The sequence below is a fragment of the Sander lucioperca genome, chromosome 19, assembly GCF_008315115.2.
Source record: "Sander lucioperca isolate FBNREF2018 chromosome 19, SLUC_FBN_1.2, whole genome shotgun sequence".
NCBI classification, from domain to species: domain Eukaryota; kingdom Metazoa; phylum Chordata; class Actinopteri; order Perciformes; family Percidae; genus Sander; species Sander lucioperca.
The window spans coordinates 24,179,279-24,188,335 of NC_050191.1; the positions used below are offsets into that span (position 1 = coordinate 24,179,279).

At 39.9% G+C, this 9,057-nt stretch overlaps 1 protein-coding gene across 1 annotated transcript in view; it reads right to left on the reverse strand.

Annotated features, from left to right (window-relative positions):
* pak5 (p21 protein (Cdc42/Rac)-activated kinase 5) overlaps positions 1-1,735 on the reverse strand; it is a 76,346-nt gene extending 74,611 nt beyond the window's left edge. Inside the window, exon 1 of the mRNA XM_031310544.2 lies at positions 1,485-1,735. The gene's annotated coding sequence lies outside the window, so the exon portion shown is untranslated. The remainder of the gene's footprint in view (positions 1-1,484) is intronic.
* Between the last annotated feature and the right edge of the window lie 7,322 nt (positions 1,736-9,057).

Here is a 9,057-nt window from a genome sequence, read left to right on the forward strand (position 1 = left end):
GATATCATGAAGGTTATCTCAGCTTTTGTTTGGAGACAGATGTATTACTGAGAGACTGAAAGCCAGCTGCTGCTTTAATTAATTAAATGATGAATAAATGCAAACTGCTGACATAAAACCCAGATGATCATTATCAAGCCGATTATCGATTAATCGTTTGCCAAATGCTCACACAATTTCATCAACCACAAGGTGACATCATAAAAGGTCTTGTTTTGAAATCCAAACAGACTCAATCACATAAGTCAAAGAAAAGCAGCAACTCCTCCTCCTCACATTAGAGAAGCAATATCTTGACTTGATCTTGAAAAATTATGGACTGATTGAATATCAAAATATTTGTTTAATTTTCTGTGGATCGACTAATAGACTAATGGTTTCAGCCCCAGTAACTTACATTAGCATGGTTGTATTATGGAGGTCATAGTTAGCCCCCATTATACTAACAGTCCTGCCAGGTAAATACTGCAAACGGCATCCACTGCATCTCCTAGACACAAAGGCCTAACGCTAGAGTAAGCATGGAACCATTGGTATATGATCCACATTCTAGGGCAAAATATAGGCCTCCTCCTGACTGCTTTAGAGGTTTTGTGCTATATGTTATTATTACCCCTATTAATAGAGTGTTGCTGTTAGGGCGATTATGATCTTAGGAGGGGAACCCCAGCTCAAAGGGCCAAGCCACCACTTTTAATTTTCGTCTACACATTTTAATCCAAAAGCCACATGGAACTTGAAAACTAGCCATCTGTCCCTGCCCTTACCTGGCCTACATTAGCATGGGCACACTCAAACTCTGGCTGGTTGCAAGCAGAAAAACATAGGCTAGGCAGTGCAAATAAATGTCTTGCACTGTCATCATCACTGTCATACACTAAGTCGATACATGAAGAGTAATGCTGCAATAAAAGAGATGCTGTCATGGTAAAAATAAAGAAATCTGAGAGCTAAAAGTCCATTAAGTATATACACTCACCATTGAGCACCGTACACACACTGTGTGAGCCCCTGCTACATTGTAAGGCTGTAGGTGCATTACACTCATTTTTTTCTTCGACCACCAACCATCGACCACAATTCCTCGTCATTTGAGTACAGTAACTGCATTTAAGAGAACCAGGCCTTCAGAATATATTTGCAACATGCATAGGTGTGATGCCCACCCAGTTCAATACCAAGGACAGCGGTCGACGCACGGAGAGCCTGACAGCCATGACAACACATGCACTACAAAATGACAGATTTATTTCTGCATGGATGCATCGTAAGCAGCGACACAGACCTGCCCCGAATGACAGTGCTGTTTCAGTGTGAGGCATTAAACCCGCAGACGTAGAGACAGAGACAAAAACTCAACCCTTAAACAAGCATTTCGCCTTTCCAGAGCGGCTTTTTGCCCCCTGCAAGAAGAAGCAGCAGCCACATTTTTACCAAATCGCACCGTAAAAGCGCGTTTGTCGAATAAAATGCCCCGCGCTTACCTGCTTGTCTTGGGGTCGAAGAGCTCACATGTCCCGTCGCTTATTTTGGTGTGTGTTTGTGGATATTATTATTATAGTGGGCACCGTTATGTGTCTTCGAGCGCCATGTTATTATCACTGAGAAGAGGACTGTGCGGTCCTGTGTGCTACATCCGGGCTGTTGAGGAGAGCGAATGAGCGCAGTCTGTAGCGGCGGAGAGGGCGGAGAGCGCTGTGGAGATGTAGAGCACCTGTGCAGCAGAGCAGGGACAGCTTTCAGTCACGGGGACGCACTGTAACGTTACCTCAATTAGACCCTCACCTACATTTACTATAAAGACGTTTTCCTAGGGAACTCCCATCTGAGAAGGTTTTTTATTCACTGTCCATCACAGAACTGCCGTGTCAAGGGGTTTAACTAATGAAAAACAGAAAATGTAATTCACAAAATACACGTAGGCCTATATTGCGTTATCTCCGCCTGACCACTAGTGTTTTGGGAGTGCGTGGGGACTAGCATCGAGCAGAGAAGTCTAAACAGCTAGATAAGAAAAAGTAATTAAAAGTAATATGGTTAAAATAGATAGCCAAAAGTAATGAATAAATGGTTTAAATAGACAATATATGTAAGCTAAAAGTAATGGATGTACCAAATAGTTAATAGTAAGTATTAAAATGAATGCAAGTGATAGTTGAAAGAGCTAGCTAGCTAAAAAATAATGGATAAACACCTGGCCACCTAGCTAAAAGTAATGTAAATACTTGGTGAAAAAGCTTAAAGTAAGGCTAACTGGTTAAAATTGATAGTTAAAGTTATGGATAACTGTTGAAATAGTAATAAAAAGTATATATAAGTAAAGGATATAAAAAGCTTAAAAAAATAGAAACATGGTTGAACTAAACGATTAGAATTAGATTAATGGTTAAGATGGTTAACACTAGCTAAGAGAAGTGGATGGTTGAAATAGCTAAAGGTTAACAGATAAATGGTTGAAATAGATGCTAAATGGTTGTAGTCCAGCTTCTGCCACCCCAGGTGGCTAGTTGCACGAAAGCAAACTTAACTAATAAACTGCCCGTGTATATTTAAATTTAAATATTGACAATTTATTGTATGAAAAAAATATTGTAACAATCCACTTTTTATATTTTTAATTATGTTATATAACATCCTGTTTAAAAAGTGTGCTGAAGGCCCTACTTGAGTTCATTTGAAAGGGCTGTGGCAAAACATCAGATAAAAAAGGTTGGGAACCACTGAGAAGACAACCATAGACACAATAACAAAAATGTTCTTAGGAAGGAAAAAACAATGAAGCTGTTTCATAGGCCCTGTATACCAACCCAAAGACCCTTTGGAAGTCCCCAGATTCCACTTTGGAAATGACTCTTCCATGTCAATAATTCCCTAACTGAGGCCTTGTGGATCCCCAGAGATCATTTAGGGAACTCCAGGGGGACAGCAAAGAATAGAAACAATTCAGGTATTTTTTATTGTTTTACCATTAAAGTTAGACTTTGGTAGGGCTAATAGTTACAGGATTGCATCATGATTTCAATTATCATGTATTTATTCATGTAATGGTCTAATTGAGCTGCTATATTGACCTGCTGGAGCAAAAATTAAATCTGCAGGGTGCCTATTAACCCACCTTTACTTTCAGTTTGTGTGCAGTGTGTACAGTTTTTTATGCTGGAATAGTATCTGGCTTCAAATTTGTTTTGTAGTAATTTAATTAGTTAATAAACACATTTGATTTAAGAATTTGCATGTACAACATGTAAGCAAAGACGTCTTACAACACAATGTGGACACAGAGACAGTCAAGGCAGGCTCTCAGAATTAGGTGATAAAGCATAATGATATTCAAAATATTTGGGTATTCTTGTTGCTAAGGCTTGATACTTAACTGATCTGTTGCCTCACATCCTTTTGAGTGTATTATTGTATCACGTTGTATAATTTTTCTGCTTCTAAAGACTATGTTAGGCATGAGTGTACATGTAAGTGTTTCACAAGTGAAGCCAGACACAGGCTGTAGCCCCAGAGCATTGGGGATACACACAGTGTGACAGCCTCTGCCAGCTCTGACAGTGTCACAGCCCTCATTGATCTCCCATCTCTGTTTCTGACGCGCCGGTTGTACCCAGACTACAGAAAGTGAATGTGCAAGGGCACGAGTCAATTTCTCCCGCCGTGACAGGAAAGTCCTTATGTCTGACTGTCTGGTTAACTGAGGGAGAGAATGAGAGAGGAGGCAGAGAGCTGAGTATCCATTACCATGCCAAGGTCTAGCTCTTTGTGTTGTTGTTAAACATACTAGAGATCAATGGGGGAGCTGTTACCACGTGTCCTTCTCTTTCACCATCTTCTCTTTGGCTTAGCAGACCAACTAATCTCATCAGTCGACTTGCTCGAAAAGAATCTTCCCTTCTATCTTTTACCAGCTGGTCATACATGTGTCACAAATGCATTCCTGCTCTCACTGCACGTATGTGCTACATATGTGTAACCACCATAGATGGGTGCTTGCAAAAGTAGGCATGCACTTTGCAAACGGCACACTCTTCCTCACTACTAGATCTTTTCCTTGCTCCAATGATTTGTCCTCTTGTCTTGATACTGTCCTCCCCTGCTCTGTCTCCCATGCAGCCTCCCTACCATAAATCCCCTTGGGAAATGAGAGCCACGACTGTACGCAATGGGAACACCCCTTCAGCTCCAGACTATTCCAGGCTGTGCTGCACTTATTATGGGCTTTATGGACAGCCACATCCATCCCTCTCTTATAGCCACATGGGGGGAAGGTGGGGAAGCCTAGTGATGCATTTTAGTAAGTGGGCTCAATAAAATACATTTTTTTGTGATTGTGAATCTTTTAACCTCTCCCAGATGAAGTATGTTACATTTTTTAGAAATGTTTGTGGGAAACAGTCACCCTCTTGAAAGGTGTCATTAAAATAGTTAATTAAAGTTAGCTTTTGGGTAGGACGATAGCTTGACACAGAAGCAGAATTAGCCATATTTGGATGATAAAGATGATTGTTGAAGTGGTTTGAGTTATATATCTTTTTTTATACTTCCACCAAAAAGACTCTGAGACTATTGTCACTATTAAAGTTCTGGACAAATGAAAAAAAAAGTTGGATTTTGGGTGGAAACACTCTAATTGGTGCTTCATCAGATATTTTACGCTGCTTTTTGGCCTGGTCATATCATGCACTCTGGTTTGTAAAGGATTAAGCTGACCAGATATATCCATAGATTACAGACTCATACAACTATTGTCTTTCGTGAAGCAAAAAGTGCTAACTGCATAATTGCTACCCCCCTGTGAGAATTTGACACCTCCATCTAGTGGTGGATTATGGGAGCACACAGTTTCCTACATTGCATCCAACTGTAAGTTGCATTAATGCTGGTTGTGTCTGACACAACGTCCCTGAACAAAATATAATTTGTGATATTAAATTGATCTCATAGTGGTCAAGATGTGATGATTTTAACACACAAACAAACACACATACACACACACACACACACAAAGATACACACGTAAACATAAACTCAGGTCCCTGCTAAAACATGCTGATGTCCCCATGGCAACTGTAGCAATATCACTTTCTTTGAAACATCTCTCTTATTCTTACTCTCTCTTACACACTTTCTTTGATTTTATCTCTCTTGTTCATTCATTCTTTGAAGGCACAAAAGCATCTTTAGACACACTGTTACAGGTTATAGAAAAAAAAAACTGTCTCATATAGGGCTGTGTATTGGCAAGAATTAGGCGATACGATACATATCACGATACATGGGTCACGATTCAATATATTGCAATATATTTTGATACTGTGCATAAGGTGATATATTGGGATTTTTAAGTATAATTTTAGATAAACTAATATTAAAAAAGTAGGGATGTCAAAATAATTATCTATAATATAATATTATATTATATCTATAATAATTAATCTGAGAAAAAATAACGCGTTAAAAAAAAATAACGCAGATTAATCTATTCCATATTGACGTTTGACCCGGAGCCGTTCTAGCCACCATTCGACTGTAAAATGAAGGAGGGAGACGAGAATGTGCTGCCTGGATCATTAACTGGAACATTTACTTGTAAAAATCTTCTTCCTGCCAACCCTGGCTACCGAAATCTGGTGCCACTGATATGTCTGCACTTCTCTCTGATGCTCTGAAGACGATACAGGCAACACAAACACCGCTGCATGTGATGCTAGTTAACACTATACTCGACAGCAGCTAACGTTAGCCTACCGCTAACTAGTAGCTGGATTAAACACGGTTACAATGCTGACAGCTAACGCTGAACGGTGTAAAGTTTGACTGTGTTTTACTGTAGAGGACTATGACTCAACAGCGGGATGTAACAATCTGCAGCTGCCGAGCTGCCGTCGGAAAAACAACACAGACGGTGCGTTCAATGAAACTGGTAAACTACAGCTTCGTGGTGCATTTGAAGTTATTGTAAATGTCCTTGGTGGTTGTTTTTGTCGTTCAACAGCAATTTACTAGTGAAATAAGTTATTGTTATTGTTATACATTATTATTAAATCATTTAATTTTGACCATATGGCCTTAGCAATAAACAAGCCGTTCTTTAATGTCACCAACTGTTGTTTAGTACCCTTTGTTTTCTTTTCTTTTTTTACTTTCTTAAAAAGTATCGGTTCAGGCACCGTTAATTATGTATGCGATTAATTTCGATTAATTAATCACAGAGTCTGTAATTAATTAGATACATTTTTTTAATCAATTGACAGCCCTAAAAAAAAGACATGATGTGCATAAAAGTCAAAGAGGTTTACTTTAGGTAAACAATTCAGTACACAGAAAATCAAACTGCCAGTTTGGGATTGTGGTTCACAGGTTCTTAGTGAGCAAATTTTTATATGCTAAAGTAGGCCAAAGTTCAGCCATAGCTACATTGTTAGCGTCTAGCAAAAAGTCAGGCACTGCTAGGCACTGTTAGGCGAGGACACTAGCGGTGTGTCTCAGCATAGACATCTAGCGGTAGGCGGTTTGAACACAACATAAACGTGAACCACTGTCTTACATGAATATTTTTGCATGTAAACTAAAAAAAAAAAAAAAAAAAAATCAATATTGCATTTTTGAAAATCAATATAGTATTGCTATAATAAAATATTGCGATACTCAAGTGTATCATTTTTTTCTTACACCCCTAGTCTCATAGAAAACCACTCTTTGACTACAGGTAAGCACATTTGACCTATTACCTTTTGTGGGGATTACCTTCTAGAACTGTCTCTTTTATACTCTAATTGACCTGTCATTGCCCCTTTAATATGACAGAAGTGGTGAAGAGGAGGGGAATGGGGGGAAAGGGTCAAGGAGGAGGCAGTGTACGAGTGTTGGAACAAGGCCCAGAGCTTATCAGAGGCTAAAGCCACCGCCATCGCTTCGGAAAACCCTGTTCCTGCCAGAATGCTCTCTTCTGCCTAACAGCAGCACGCCTCAAGGTTGCCTCCTTTTCCCCCTCAGCTTCCCTATTGGTTGAAACTACAAAAGGAGATCTCCTACAAGTGACATCATTACTCCCTCTCTCATCAGACAGTATATGACAGGACCACATGGTAACCGTCCACTCAAATGAAGCACTGTCCATTTGTTCCCCAATTTAAATCACTACTTGAGCTATAATTGTTATGCATGGTGTTTTTATTGCAACTTTTTTCGTCATATTATTCAATAGGGGCAGATTGGGTTGATTGCATAAAAGGATTGAGGAAACACGTGTTGCCAGTTCCAGCTCTTTTTTCCTGCCAACCAGGAGACTAACCATGGACTAAATTCTGAAATGCTGCTTGGCAAGAAATTTCTTCTGACAATATGCAGCCCAAGCAAAAAACTATTTCTTACCATCCTCACATGAAGCTTAATTTTGTTGTTGTCTAAAAGCCTGGTCACTGTGCTGGAGAATATGGCAATGTGAATGAGTACCTTTGTCAATACAGTAAGTTGATTAAGGTTTTCAGTGGCAAATAGCAAGTATGCCTGTCTGTCTCATGGGAGGTGAGGTATTGATTGTTCAATGTGGAATGTATTGCATTAGTGCAACAGAGATAGTGAGTAAGAGATGTATACCCTTCAACCACAAGGCCTGGGTTTGAGCTTCAATTTTAGCAATAAACGGTCATACTGCTAAAGTGTCCTGAGACACTGTTTCATTACCATAGGCTATCCAATGTTGTTGTAGCTGATCTGGTGCCTTGCAAGCAGAAAGACCAATTCCTCCTGTAAAAGTATACCTTTAGATCTATGAAAGGCATTATTGTGTGTGAGGTCTACCTCTAAAACAATATTTATTGCCTACATTTGCCTACTTAGCAAATATGGAACAACATTAGCGTTCACTTGGAGTTGTTTCTGGTCACGTGAAGAATGTAGGCTAAGTCAAATATTCACTCTCTCTTTTTAGCTCTGTTTTGGTCTCCACCAACTCCTGAGGAAAATATCTGGCACTCAAGCTGCTATGCTTCACTGTGTTCACCAGCTAGTTGCTCATTTTTGCCATTTGGTGTCGTGCAGGCAGTGCACACTAAGTTTTATCAGATGTCTTAGCTGAAAACAGCTACCTTTGGTTGGATTGTCACAATGAGTGACATCTTTCAGATAATGTATAATATGAAAAGTTAAATTGTACTAAACAAAAAATGGCATGCTGCTATACTAATCGTGAAGAGTGAAATGTCAGCCTTGACATAATGTTAATTGATATAGGCTACTGACAACTAGGCTATATAATTACTGCTTTTTTTCTGCTATAGGGTGGAACGGTACATGTATTTGTATTGAACCGAAACGGTACGGGCGACTCGGTTCGGTGCATGAATTTACACGGAGAATACACGGTATAAAAATAAATAAAACTTGCGTGCAAATGAATTAATGTAATGTGGAACTACTGTTACATACGCGTTTCTTAGGGACACCTAACCTGTAGCCCTGTGTTAGCTCTAAAGCTCCCAAGCTCCGCCTACATGTCGAGTCGGTCCAGTGAGTCCACACGAAGCAAACTAGTCCCTTCCATATACAACCAAACACGGATGTACTGTAGCTGTATCCCTTCTTGCCTCGACCACAAATAGCTTCCAGGCCCATTTGCGCCGCCGTTAGCTTCGCTGTTTGCTGCTAGCTCCGCTGTTAGCGTGTGAAGCTAACGCCACAATTCACCAACTGCTCTGTGTAACCGAAACTGCTCTTTTAACACCCCTGCTCTGTGCATTCACATATGAGAGCAGCGCTTGTCTCCCATATCACACTACTAGCTGATTGTCTTATTTTGTTTACAAGTTCCAGATGGAGTCTGGAGATGATGTGGGGTAGCCTACTTATTGTTTACTATTTACATCTTACTTTATACGCTTCAGGCTGTTGCAGCTAGCTCAGGGGAGAGAGACTGGATGACACTAGGTGGTACAGCCTGAGACATGCACAATAAAAAAAATTTCCTTCTGCATTTTTGTTATGCTTTTCCCTCCATTGTACCGAACCGAACCGTGATGTCTGAACCGAGGTATGAACCGAACCGTGACTTCA